Source organism: Camelus dromedarius, chromosome 35 (genome assembly GCF_036321535.1).
Source record: "Camelus dromedarius isolate mCamDro1 chromosome 35, mCamDro1.pat, whole genome shotgun sequence".
Taxonomy (NCBI): domain Eukaryota; kingdom Metazoa; phylum Chordata; class Mammalia; order Artiodactyla; family Camelidae; genus Camelus; species Camelus dromedarius.
The window spans coordinates 7,280,837-7,296,268 of NC_087470.1; positions in this window are offsets into that span (position 1 = coordinate 7,280,837).

Below are 15,432 nucleotides of genomic sequence, written 5' to 3' on the forward strand. Positions count from 1 at the left end.
GGAAACATATCTATGCATGTCATGCATCAGGGCCTGCTGCCATTATTGCTCACCCCGCCTTGGTGTCCTCGGGGCTGTGCAATTTCAACGCCATACAAAATTTAGCATCTGCATTTGGGAGATAATGGTGAAGGAAATGCTTCATCTTCTCACGCTGTGGACCTAGACTAATGGTCTATGTTCTCTCATCCTTGTGGCTTGTGACCACGAAAGGAAACCAAGCTGTCCCGCATCCTCTGCCTCATACCAAAACCTAATCCCATTCCAGGCTAGGAGTTTAGCTGATCCAAAGGCTTCGGAAAATGTTTTCAACCACAAGGCCCCCTGGATTCCTCAGATCATATGCATTATTTCTCTGATTGAGCCCCACGTTCTCTATTGGCAAAATTCCAAATTGATCCCTGGGCCTGCAGATGCAGTGCATGTGGCCATGGGACATTTCAATTAAGTCAACTTTGCACACCGGAGGGGTTGCTTTCTCATTGGTGTTCAACGTCAGTTTTCCGTCTTGTTAGGGACAAGCACAATCCACAACACACTCCAGATCCCTGAGACAAAGCGAGTGACATCATTCATAGTCCTATACCTCATTTTACGCAGCCAATGCTAGCTCAAATTCGGCTGCTAGTTTGTTGGCCTTAGAATTAATTGTCTGGAGAATTTGTGCTGATTTATTTCAGTTCCTTCACCTTACCATCTGCTGTGCACTCTTCTAACACTCAGTGCATTGCTTTGAATCCCATGTGTCCGGTCCCCTTAAGAGTGTGCGAACAACTGTAACAGAGTTTAACTTTTGCTTCTCCATTACCAGAGGTCAGGTACTGCACTGATTTCCATTCTCTACTTTACCTCTCCTCCATCCTCGTTTTCTGAGGCATCATAATGTCCTTGAAAGTAAGGGAGCACTCTTCGACAAGTCTCATGAACCAAGGGCTTGGTGAGTGGATGTTTAAAATTCTGTGTAATTGGGAGCGAGTTAGCGTATGATGCATTAGTACGCTGCCACCTGGGCATCAATAAATCAACACTTTCCATATATAACTCGCCGAAATGGGATTCTCGTTTATCTCTTTTTTCTATACAGTCTTGATGTTAGTGTTTGTCCGAAGACTCCATTTTTGTCATTGTTTTGATACCTCAGTTGCAGCCTTTCAAAAGTTTAATACAATTGATTTACATAATTTGGGATTTATATGAAAATGAAGTTAGTTTTTGAAACATACTAAATCTACTTACAATCCACACTTGTCAAATTCAGGTACCATTTTGTCATCTCTAAGGAAAAAATAGAGAGTTAAAATGTAAAATACCACTCGAAAATGATGAAGGGGACAGGTAAACTCTTTACTTTTGATGCCTCCAACACCAACATGAACCATGAAATAATTATTGTAAGCATGAAATTACCCCCACACTCGGTTTCAATTGTGAATATGGTGCCCTATCCACCCAACGACACATACTGGCCAATGTTGTCATTTCACGCAGTAACATTTCCCTCCAGGAAAACACAAGGAGTCTGAAACAAGATATTAATATGTAGGCTTGGTTCAAAAAGGAACTAGGGGCATTAGAATAATGAGATACATGCTGCAGCTTTGCTAGTCTATTGAGAACCAGGTGCTCTTCTATCCACCATGAGAACGCTTAAACTTCCTATCATGTTGGGTAAAGCATCTTAACACAACCAAGTCTTCACCCACATGATTTACTGCACCCGGGCTTGAATGAAGGGAAAAGACGGTCCATATAAAAACATTTCCTTACATGTCTACCGTGACTTTTACAGTTCACTTCACTAACTGATTTATAATAGTTACCTATACTGTCTAAAAAAACTGAGGCCTAATACATATTCAAGTTCAGTCAAAGAATCCCCTCACTTACCACACTCCCTTCACCCCAAAGAAGACGTAACACCAGAATTTGCTGAAACTAGGGGAACATCAATATTTCTTTGGTTGAGCTATGTATGTAATTTCTATCTACGATAGCCGAGAGTATTTGACCATTGAGGAATTCAGTGTTGTGCACAGATTGTGAAGTTGTAGGAAAACTGGTTCTAGGAGGGGTTTGCTCTTCTCCTTTTGGATTCATTGCAGCTCAAGTGCTGATACTCTGGAATGGATGAATGAGTGGTTGGGAGGGAATGGCAAGTGCTTGATAGGTATGACCAAACCCGGGTAAAACTTACCAGGACTTCGTGCTCTGTGGTCTGTGTGATTTTTAAATGCCCCTTGGGAAGTGTGGATTCTCACGGCCTCTTTCAAAAACCTGAGCAATTTTATCAACTCTGCCATCTCTTCTCTATTAGACGTCAGGGATATTGGACATCTACTTGGAGCAGAGAATACAGTACCTTCTTCAAGTTCACGTTGACCCTCCACAGGTTTCTGCTAGTATCAGCCAGGCTCAACATGTCTCATGAATGACTTTGGAGCGTGGTGTTCTGGAAAGAAGTCTCCATGCCATTATTCTCCATTGTAGCAGAACAACTCTCATCAATGTGTTCGCATCTCTCCTCAATCTGTGCAGCCAGCTTTTCTTCATGCTTCTCTTCGTGTCTCCCATATGGTCGACTACTACATTACTGGGCAAGTCAGAAAGTACCTCGGAGCCTCACCAGTATGCTGATGACGGGCAGATCTTCCACTGTCTGACTTTTCAGTTTCTAGAAACTGACCCGTGTTCTCAGGTGATTGGGCAGCAGATGTATCAGGAACATAAACAGCTCCCCATATAATAGACCTAAGCCAAGCTCCACAGAGTGTGTCAGCCCCTACATGACTCTGATCCACCCACAGAGCTCTGCCGAGTTACCTTGGATCCGGAAGCCACAACAAGCCTCGTGGAACACACCAACGTTCCACCTGGAATCCAACTGGTAACTGCCTTCCACAAAGTTTGCAGCATTTTTTCAGTTCTGTTGGAGGGACTGCATCAGACGAGAGATTCCTGAATTAAAAGTAATTCTCTCCATTAGCATCCCATGGTCCTGTTTTTCCAACCCTCTTTCCTTTAGTTCAGATCTCAATACATATTACAAAAAGAAGGAAGTGTGTGCATCTTAAGTGTATATTTCCATGGGCTTTAAACTTTCTAACAGTTAACAATTCACAAAGACCACCCAAAGGAATCTTATTTTTGTGTAATAGCCATTCACTCAGAATACATATCCGTCTGTTGCTTTTCTGCTTAAACTCCCACAGTCTCAAGACATGGATCCATTTGTTTCATGTGGGCTGAATTTCCTAGAAATGAAGCCCATTCCAATGTACACTTTTCTGTCGGTCTCTTTTGCTCTTAGTACAGTTTTGTAGAACTACTTGTCTTTGTTAGAGGCGTATGCCATTAATTCTCTAACTAGGGATGAATATCACATTCAATCTTCCTGTTGGAAGAAGAGTCAATCTATATAACGGAATATGAATCCATTTTATACAAAATAGGCATTTGGGTTAGGTCACGATATGCTCTTATGAATGAACATTTTTCAATCATTTTGCTCTCATCTGTTTTCTGAATACAAGTGTTTTGAGTACATGCAAGCAGCGATACTTGTTCGGTGCGTGCTGAATGATACTTGACATCACTTTGAGTATTTCTTTTGAATTCTCATGATTCTTTGCATATATGTCAGCCAACAGTACTCTTTGGTGTTTGTTTCTTTGTTTGATATTTTGATTGTTTGCTTGTTGTTTGTTTTGCAAACACATTAGGGCATGCATCTCTCCATTTGCATTAAACAGAGAGACATATAGGATGATTCAGTTAGTATATTGCTGAAAATCACCTATGTTTTCATGCTTCCCTATCCCATCTGTAGGGTTTTGATGTCCTCCTTGCCTTCTTCTTGCTAATTCTCTGCAACTCATGGCTCTTCTTTATTTCCAATGATGGTTTTCTTATTTCAATTTCATCTTGCTCCTTTTCTCTTCAGGGTAGAATTGTCAATCTTTGTCTAAATATAAGAATTGAACTGCTGAATTCTATTCAGTTTTGCCGCTCTGTGAATTTTTCTATATCTGCTGTTATCAGATATGGCATTCTTGAGGCATAGGCTACTCTAGATTGCAGCTTTTTCTCATTCAGATTTCAGTGTATGTCATGGCACTCCTTCGTGTCCTGCAATATTTGTGTCGAGTTATCAGCTGAAACACTTCCAGAGTTCTGTTGTGACTACTTTTCAATTCAGGGTAGAATTCTCAGTCTTTCTTTTAGGATAAGTTTTTAAATGCTGAATTATTTTACACTTTGCCGATCTGTGAAATTGCCAAATTCTGTCGTTAATGATAATGGCTGTCTTGAGGCATAGGCTACCATAATTGGAGATTTGTCTCATTCATGATTTGGTGTATGTCTTGGCACTCCTTCCTGTACTGTGATATTTCTGTCTAGGTATCAGTTGAAACACATGTGGGGGTTCTGTTGTGACTGAGTTGCTGTCCTCTAGGTGCATCGAAAATCACAGAGCTTATCATGATCTTTGATGATTTGAATGAAAATATAGGTGCTTGTAGGTCTATTGGGATTCCACATTATTTGGATGCTGTTTGCTCCTGGTTTCTTATAGATGATTGTTTCTTGGCTTTCAGTAATTTTCAGTCTGCTTTTTCACCAAATGCCTACTCAGAGTTTGATTTTTATATCTAGGTTTTCCCTATGGGGCTCTTATGACTCCTAGTCTTTCATGCTTTGTCTTAATTAAGGATTCAACAGCAATATTTGCATTGGTTTACACTTGCATTTCTATGCCATCTTCTGATACAGGGATTTTTTTTCTCTTGTGTTAACGGACATTCACCAATCCCTCTGCATTATATAGTCTGCTTAGGACTGAATTTTGCCCTGCTATTATATCATACATTGAGTATTCTGATTTTATTTGGATCGTCTGAATGATTCTCTTCCACATTTCTGGTATTGTGCCTTTTGTGATTCTGAGACACGGTTTTACTTCAGTGTTTCTATCACCTCGGTTTTCAATACAAGGTCTGATAATGTTTCATAATCTAGGTGTTTGAAAGCTTTATTTTGTACCTTCAATCTCTTTGAAACAGAAAATTGTACTTCCTGTTTCTTGTACTATACGTCTTTATCTCTACTGGTCTAGTATTATCAGGTATCTATTGTAGAATTGTAGGTCTTTTTAAAGTGAAAATTTAAGTCTCTTCGTTGTAGGCAAATCCATGATATTTCTGTGAGGACATATTTTCCTGCACATTGATTACATGTTTTTTACTGTGTGTGTTGTCTTGTATATCTCTAAATGCTGGTGTTGCTTTGATGTGATCAACACAACATACACTCATCATTTAGAACAATCTCATTTTATTACGCTTATGTCACTTTCTGAAACTTCAGAGGACCCTACCCCTTGTGGAAACGGAGCATCTATATATTTTCAGCTTTGCAGGATGTTTTATGTCATTTTGAAGTGTTTTCTAAAGAGCACATTGACAGTGCGCTTGTCCTTTCTACTTCCATAATAAAGTTCCAATCTTACCAGTACTTCCCATAGCTTCTCTGTCAACAGAAAATCCTGTGGAATCTTATCTATGGATGTCATGCATCAGGGCCTGCTGCCATAATTGCTCAACCCACATAGTTGTCCTCGGGTCTGTGCAATATCAAGGCCATCCAAAATATACATCGGCATTTGCGAGATAATGGCGAAGGAAATGCTTCATCTTCTCACGCTTTGGACCTAGACAAATGCTTTGTTCTCTCATCCTTGTGGCTTGGGACCATGAAAGGAAACCCAGCTGTGCCGCATCCTCTGCCTCATACCAAAACCTAATCCCAGTCCAGGCTATGACTTTAGCTGATACAAAGGCTTTGGAAACTGATTTCAATCACAAGGGCCCCTGGATTCCTCAGACCTAATGCATGATTTCTCTGATTTAGCCCCCATGTGCTCTATTGGCAAACTGCCAAATTGGTCCCTGGTCCTGCAGATGCAGTGCATGTGGCCATGGGACATTTCGATAAAGTCAACTTTGCACACCGGAGTGGTTGCTTTATCTTTGGGGGTTAAAGGCCAGTTTTCTCCCTTGGTAGGGCCAACCACATTTCACAACACACTCCAGATCACTGAGACAAAGCGTGTGACATCATCCATTGTCCTATAACTGATTTTATGCATCCACTGCTAGCTCAAATTCGGCTGCTAGATTCTTGGCCTCAGAATCAATTGTGGGGACAATTTGTGCTGATTTATATCAGTTCTGTCAGCTTAGCATTTGCTGTGCACTCTTCTAACACTCAGCGCATCGCTTTGAATCCCATGTGTCTGGTACCCTTAAGAGTGTGTGTCCAATTGAAACAGACTTTCACCTTTGCTGCTAAATTACCAGAGGTCATGTACTGCACTGATTTCCATTCTCTACTTTGCTTCTCCTCCATCCACGTTTTCTGAGGCATCATACTCTCTTTTTTAATTAAGGGACCACTCTTTGGCAAGTCTCCTGAACCAAGGGCATGGTGAGTGGATGTTTAAAATTCTGTGTAATTGGGAGCGAGTTAGCGTATGACGCACTGATACACTGCCACCTGGGCATCAATAATTCAACACTTTCCATATATAACTCGCCGAAATGGGATTCTTGTTTATCTCTATTTTCTATACAATCATGATGTTATGTGTTTGTCCGAAGATCACATTTTTGTCATTGTGTTTATACCTCAGATGCAGCCTTTCAATATTGTAATAAAATTGATTTACATATTTTGGGATTTATATGAAAATGAAGTTAGTATTTGAAACATACTAAATCAACTTACAATCCACACTTGTCAAATTCAGGTACCATTTTGTCAGCTCTAAGGGAAAACTAGACAGATAAAATGTAAAATACCACTCGAAAATGATGAAGGGGACAGGTAAACTCTTTACTTTTGATGCCTCCAACACCAACAGGAACCATGAAATAATTATTGTAAGCATGAAATTACCCCCACAGTTGGTTTCCCTTGTGCATTTGGTGCCCTTTCCACACAATGACACATAATGATCAATGTTGTCATTTCAAGCAGTAACATTTCTCTCCAGGAAAAAACAAGGAATCTGAAACAATATATTTATATGTAGGCTTGATTCACAAAGGAACTAGGGGCATTAGAGCAATGAGAAACCTGCTGCAGCTTTGCTAGTCTATTGAGAAACAGGTGCTCTTCTATCAACCATAGGAACGCTTAAACTTCTGATCATGTTGGGTAAAGGAGTTTAACACAACCAAGTCTGCACCCACATGACATACAGCACCCGGGATTGAATGAAGGGAAAATACGGTCCACATAAAAAAAAAAATGTCCTTACAAGTCTAAGGCGACTTTTACTGTTAACTTCACTAACTGAATTATAAAGGTTACCAATACTGTCTAGAAAACCGGAGGACTAATACAAACTCAAGTTCAGTCAAAGAATCCCCTCACTTACCACACTCCCTTCACCCCAAAGAAGACATAACCCCAGAATTTGCTGAATCCATGGGAACGTCATCATTTCTTTGTGTGAGCTATTTATTTAATTTCTATCTATTATACTCGACATTATTTGACCATTGAGGATTTCAGTGTTGTGCACAGAGTGTGAAGTTGTAGGAAAACTGGTTCTAGGAGGGGCTTGCTCTTCTCCTATTGGCTTCATTGCAGCTCAAGTTCTGATCCTCTGAGATGGATGCCTGAGTGGATAGGAGGGAATGGCAAGTGCTTGATAGGTATTACCAACCCCGGGTAAATGCTTACCAGGACATCATGCCCTGTGGTCTGTGTGATTTTTAAATGCCCCTTGGGACGTGTGGATTATCCCGACTTCTTTCAAGACCATGGGCAGTTTTATCAAATCTGACATCTATTTTCTTTTAGACGTCAGGAATATTGGGCCACTTCTTGGAGCAGAGAATAGAGTACCTTCTTCAAATTCACGTTGACATTCCACAGGTTACTGCTAGTATCACCCAGGCTCAACATTTCTCATGAATGCCTTCTGAGCCTGGTATTCTGTAAAGAAGTCTCCATGCCACTATTCTCCATTATAGCAGAACAAGTCTCATCAATGTGTTCACATCTCCCCTCAATCTGTGCAGCCAGCTTTTCTGCAGGCTTCTCTTCGTGTCTCCAATAAAGTCGACCTCTACATTACTGAGCAAGTCTGGAAGTTCCTTGGAGCCTCAGCAGTATGCTGATGACGGGAGATCTTCCAATGTCTGACTTTTCAGTTCCTAGAAACTGACCCGTGATCTAAGGTCATTGGGCAGCAACATTATCTCGAACTTAAAGAGCTCCCCATACAATAGACCTAAGCCAAGCTCCACGGAGGGTGTCAGCCCCTACATGACTCTGATCCACCCACAGAGCTCTGCCGAGTTACCTTGGATCCAGCAGCCACAACAAGCCTCGTGGAACACACCAACATTCCACCTGGAATCCGACCTGAAACTGCCATCCACAAATGTTGCAGCATCTTTTCATTGTTGGGGGAGGGACTTCATCAGACGAGAGTTTCCTAAGTTAAAAGTGATTCTCTCCATTAGCATCCCATGGTACTTTTTTCCGACCCTCTTTCCTTTAGTTCAGATCTCTATACGTAATACAGAGGGAATTGTGTGAATTTTATGTTTATTTTTCCACACGTCTTTAACCTTTCTAACAGTTAACAGTTCACAAAGACCCCACTATAGGAACCTTATTTTTGTGTAATACCCATTCACCCAGAATATATCTCCGTCTGTTGCTTTTCTGCTGAAACACCCACACTATCAAGACATGGATCCAGTTGATCCATGGGGGCTGAAATTCCTAGAAATGAAGCCACTCCCAATGTACGCATTACTGTCTGTCTTTTTTGCTTTTAGTACAGTTTTGTAGAACTTCTTGTCTTTGTTTTGGGCGTATGACATTTATTCTCCTTGTATGGATGGATATGACATTAATTCTTTCTGTTTGAAGTAGACTCAATCTATGTAAAGGAATATGAATCGATTTTATACAAAATAGGGATTTGGGTTTGGTCACGATATGCTCTTTTGAATGAACATTTTTCAATCTTTTTGCTCACATCTGTTTTCTGAATACATGTGTGTTGAGTATATGCAAGGAGCAATACTGGGTCAGTGCGTGCTGAATGATACTTGACACCCATTTGAGTATTTTCTTTTGAATTATCATGTTTCTTTTCATATATGTCAGCCAACAGTACTCTTTGGTTTTTGTTTGATATTTTGATTGTTTGCTTGTTGTTTGTTTTGCAAACACATTAGTCCATGCATCACTCCATTTGCATTAAACAGAGAGTCATATAAGATGATTCATTTTGTATAGTGCTGAAAATCTCCTAAGTTTTCCTGCTTCCCTCTCCCAACTTTAGGGATTTGTTGTCCTCCTTGCCTTCGACTTGTTTACTCTCTACAACTCATGGCTCTTCATGCATTTCCATTGATGTTTTTCTTATTTCCATTTCATGTTGCTACTTTTCTCTTCAGGGTAGAATTCTCAATCTTTGTTTAAGGATAAGTTTTGAACTGTTGAATTCTATTCAGTTTTGCCAGTCTGTGAAATTGTCTAGATTGGCCATTATTCAGATATGGCGTACTTGTGGCATAGGCTTCTCTAGAATGTAGCAGTTTCTCATTCAGGTTTCGATGTATGTCTTGGCACTCCTTCCTGTCCTGCATTATTTGTGTCGAGGTATCAGCTGAAACACTTCCGGAGTTTCTGTTGTGACTACTTTTCTATTCAGGGTAGAATTCTCAATCTTTCTTTTAGGATAAGTTTTTAAGTGCTGAATTATTTTACACTTTGCCGATCTGTGAAATTGCCAAGCTCAGTTGTTAATGGTAATGGCTGTCTTGTGGTATAGGCTACCGTATAATGCAGCTTTTTCTCATTCATGATTTGGTCTATGTCTTAACACTCCTTCCTGTACTGCGATATTTCTGTCTAGGTATCAGCTGCAACACCAGTGGGGGTTCTGTTGTCACTGAGTTGCTGTACTCTACATGCATTGAAAATCACAGAATTGATCATGGACTTTGATGATTTGAATGAAAATATAGCTGCTTGTATGTCTATTGGGATTCCAAATTATTTGGATGCTGTTTGCTCCTGGTTTCTTATAGGAGATTGTTTGTTGGCTTTCAGCAAGTTTCAGTTTGATTTTTCTCCAAATACCTATTCAGAGATTGATATTTATATCTAGCTTTTCCCTATTGGGCTCTTATGAATCCTAGCCTTTCATGCTTTTTCTTACCCCAGGTTTCAACAGCAATATTTGCATTGGTTTACACTTGCTTTTCTATGTCATCTTCTGATACAGGGATTTCATTTCCCCTGTGTTCACGGACATTCACGAGTCCCTCTCTATTATCTAGTATGCTTGGAACTGAATTTTGCCCTGCTATTATCTCATACATTGAGTATCTCATTTTATTTGGCTCTTCTCAATGATTCTCTTCCCCATTTCTGGTATTGTGCCTTTATTATTCTGAGTCACTGTTTTACTTCAGTGTTTCTCTCACCTCGGTTTTCAATACATGCTCTGATAATGTTTCATAATCGAGTTGTTTGATATCATTTTTTGGCCCTTCAATCTCTTTGAAACAGAAAATGGTACTTCCTGTTTCTTGTACTATACTTCTTTATGCATACTGCTCTAGTATTCTCAGGTATCTAGTGTAGAATTTTAGGGATTGTTAAAGTGATAATTTTAGTCTCTTAGGTGTAAGCAATTCCATGATATTTCTGTGAGGACAGATTATCCTGCACATTGATTCCATGTCGTTTTCCTGTGTGTGTTGTCTTGTATATCTCTAACTTCTGGTGTTGCCTTTGATGTGATCAACACACCATACTCTCATCGTTTAGAACAATCTCATTGTTATTATGCTTATGTCATATTTCTGAAACTTCAGAGGGCCCTTCCCCTTCTGGAAACGGATCATCTATATATTTTCAGCTTTGCAGGATGTTTTATGTCATTTTGAAGTGTTTTCTAAAGAGCACATTGACAGTGCGCTTGTCCTTTCTACTACCATAAGAAAGTTCCAATCTTACCAGTTCTTCCCAGAGCTTCTCTGTCAACAGAAATACCTGTGGAATCATATCTATGGATGTCATGCATCAGGGCCTGCTGCTGTTATTGCTCACACTGCCTAGGTGTCCGCAAGGCTCTGCAAAGTCAAGGCCATCCAAAATATAGCATCTGCATTTGGGAGATAATGTTGAAGGAAATGCTTCATCTTCTCACGCTGTGGACCTAGACAAATGCTCTTTCTTCTCTCATCCTTGTGGCTTGGGAACACGAAAGAAAACCCAGCTGTCCCGCATCCTCTGCCTCATACCAAAACCTAATCCCAGTCCAGGCTATGACTTTAGCTGATACAAAGGCTTTGGAAACTGATATCAATCTCAAGGCCCCCTGGATTCCTCAGACCAGATGCATGATTTCTCTGATTTAGCCCCCACGTGCTCTTTTGGCAAACTGCCAAATTGGTCCCTGGTCCTGCAGATGCAGTGCATGTCGCCATGGGACATTTCGATAAATTCAACTATGCACACTGGATTGGTTGCTTTCTCTTTGGGGTTCAAGTTCAATTTTCTCTCTTTTTAGGGCCAACCTCAATCCACAGCACACTCCAGATCGCTGAGACAAAGCATGTGTCATAATCCATAGTCCTATACTTTATTTAACGCAGCCACTGATAGCTCAAAATAGGCTGCTCGTTTCTTGTCCTCAGAATAAATTTTGGGGACAATTTGTGCTGATTTACTTCAGTTCTGTCAACTTAGCATCTGCTGTGCACTCTTCTAACACTCAGCGCATCGCTTTGAATCCCATGTGTCCGGTCCTCTTAAGAGTGTGCGTCCAATTGAAACAGACTTTCACCTTTGCTGCTCCATTACCAGAGGTCATGTACTGCACTGATTTCCATTCTCTACTTTGCTTCACTTCCGTCCACTTTATCTAAGGCATCATACTGTCTTTGGAATTAAGGGACCACTCTTTGGCAAGTCTCCTGAACCAAGGGCTTGGTGAGTGGATGTTTAAAATTCTGTGTAATTGGGAGCGAGTTAGCGTATGATGCACTGGTACACTGCCACCTGGGCATCAATAAATCAACACATTCCATATAAAACTCGCCGAAATGGGATTCTTGTTTATCTCTTTATTCTATGCATTCATGATGTTATGTGTTTGTCCAAAGACTCCATGTTTGTCATTGATTTGATACCTCAGTTGCAGCCTTTCAATAGTGTAATACAATTGATTTACATATTTTGGGATTTATATGAAAATGAAGTTAGTTTTTGAAACATATTAAATCTACTTACAATCCACACTTGTCAAATTCAGGTACCATTTTGTCAGCTCTAAGGGAAAACTAGACAGATAAAATGAAAAATACCACTCGAAAATGATGAAGGGGACAGGTAAACTCTTTAATTTTGATGCCTCCAACACCAACAGGAACCATGAAATAATTATTGTAAGCATGAAGTTACCCCCACACTAGGTTTCCCTTGTGCATGTGGTGCCCTTTCCACCCAATGACACATACTGAACAATGTTGTCATTTCAAGCAGTAACATTTCTTTCCAGGAAAACAGAAGGAATCTGAAACAAGATATTTATATGTAGGCTTGGTTCACAAAGGAACTAGGGGCATTAGAGCAATGAGATACATGCTGCAGCTTTGCTAGTCTATTGAGAACCAGGTGCTCTTCTATCAACCATGAGAACGCTTAAACGTCCGATCATGTTGGGTAAAGCAGTTTAACACAACCAAGTCTGCACCCACATGACATACAGCACCCGGGCTTGAATGAAGGGAAAAGACGGTCCACATAAAAATAAAATGTCCTTACATGTCTATGGCGACTTTTACTGTTCACTTCACTAACTGACTTATAACAGTTACCAATACTGGCTACAAAACCAGAGGCCTAATACATATTCAATTTCAGTCAAAGAATCCCCTCACTTACCACACTCCCTTCACCGCAAAGAAGATGTAACCCCAGAATTTGCTGAATCTAGGGGAACGTCATCATTTTTTGTGTGAGCTATTTACTAAAATTCTATCTATTATAGTGGAGAGTATTTGACCATTGAGGATTTCAGTGTTGTGCACAGAGTGTGAAGTTGTAGGAAAACTGGTTCTAGGATGGGCTTGCTCTTCTCCTATTGGCTTCATTGCAGCTCAAGTTCTGATCCTCTGAAATGGATGCCTGACTGGATGGGAGGGAAGGGCAAGTGCTTAACAGGTATTCCCAACCCTGGGTAAATGCTTACCAGGACATCATGCCCTGTGGTCTGTGTGAATTTTATATGCCCCTTTGGACGTGTGGATTCTCATGACCTCTTTAAAGACCATGGGTGGTTTTATCAACTCTGACATCTCTTCTCTTTTAGACGTCAGGAATATTGGGCCACTTCTTGGAGCAGAGAATAGAGTACCTTCTTCAATTTCACGTTGACCCTCCTCAGGTTTCTGCTAGGATCAGCCAGGCTCAACATGTCTCATGAATGTCTTCTGGGCCTGGTATTCTGTAAAGAAATCTCCATGCCACTATTCTCAATTGTAGCAGAACAATTCTCATCAATGTGTTCGCATCTCCCCTCAATCTGTGCAGCCAGCTTTTCTGCAGGCTTCTCTTCGTGTCTCCCATAAAGTTGACTTCTACATTACTGAGCAAGTCTGAAAGTTTCTCGGAGCCTCACCAGTATGCTGGTGACGGGCAGATCTTCCACTGTCTGACTTTTCATTTCCTAGAAACTGACCTGTGATCTAAGCTCATTGGGCAGTAACATTATCTCGAACTTAAAGAGCTCCCCATACAATAGACCTAAGCCAAGCTCCACAGAGGGTGTCAGCCCCTACATGACTCTGATCCACCCACAGAGCTCTGCCGAGTTACCTTGGATCCAGCAGCCACAACAAGCCTCGTGTAACACACCAGCATTCCACCTGGAATCCAACCGGTAACTGCCATCCACAAAGGTTGCAGCATCTTTTCAGTGTTGGGGGAGGGACTGCATCAGACGAGAGTTTCCTTAGTTAAAAGTGATTCTCTCCATTAGCATCTCATGGTCCTTTTTTTCAACCCTCTTTTCTTTAGTTCAGATCTCTATACACAATACAGAGTGAAGTGTGTGCATGTTATGTTTAGTTTTCCACAAGTCTTTAACCTTTCTAACATTTAACAGTTCACAAAGACCGCACTATAGAACTCTAATGTTTGTGTAATAGCCATTCACCCAGAATACATATCCGTCTGTTGCTTTTCTGCTAAAACACAAACACTCTCAAGACATGGATCCATTTGTTTCATGGGGGCTGAAAATCCTAGAAATGAAACCCATCCCAATGTACGCATTATTGTCTGTCTTTATTGCTCTTAGTAAAATTTTGTAGAACTAATTGTCTTTGTTAAGAGCGTATGCCATTTAATTTCCATGTAGGGATGAATATCACATTCATTCTTTCTGTTGGAATTAGACTCAATCTATATAAAGGAATATGAATCGATTTTATACAAAATAGGCATTTGGTTTTGGTCACGATATGCTCTTATGAATGAACATTTTTAAATCTTTTTGCTCGCATCTGTTTTTTGAATACAAGTGTGTTGATTACATGCAAGCAGCTATACTGTGCAAGCTGAATGATACTTGACACCCCTTTGAGTATTTTCTTTTGAATTATCATGGTTCCTTTGCATATATATCAGCCAACAGTACTGTTTGGTGTTTGTTTGTTTGTTTGATATTTTGATTGTTTGCTTTTGTTTGTTTTTGAAACACATTAGGCCATGCATCTCTCCATTTTCTTTAAACAGAGATTCGTATAAATTTTTCAGTTAGTATAGTGCTGAAAATCTCCTATGTTTTCCTTCTTCCCTCTCCCATCTTTAGGGTTTTTATGTCCTGCTTTACTCCTTCTTGTTTATTCTCTGCAACTCATGACTCTTCTTGCCTTTCCAATGACGTTTTTCTTATTTCTATTTCATCTTGCTACTTTACTATTCAGGGTAGAATTCTAAATATTTCTTTTAGGGTTAGTTTTGAACTGCTGAATTCTTTTAAATTTTGCTGATCTGGGAAATTGCCTAGTTCTGCTGTTTTTAGAGATGGCGGTCTTGTGGCTTATGCTGCTCTAAATAGCAGCTTTTTCTCATTCAGGTTTTGGACTATTTACTGGCTCTCTTTCCTTTCCTGCAATAGTCCTGTCAAAATATCAGCTGAAACCCATCTGTAGATTCTGTTGTGACTAAGTTGCTTTCCTCTAGGTTCATTTAAAATATCTGGGTCGATCATGAACTTTAATTATTTGAATGATATAACAGCTTCTTGTATGTCTATTGGTATTCCAGATAATTTAGATGCTGTTTGCTTCTGGTTTCTTATAGATGATTGTTTCTTGGCTTTTAGTA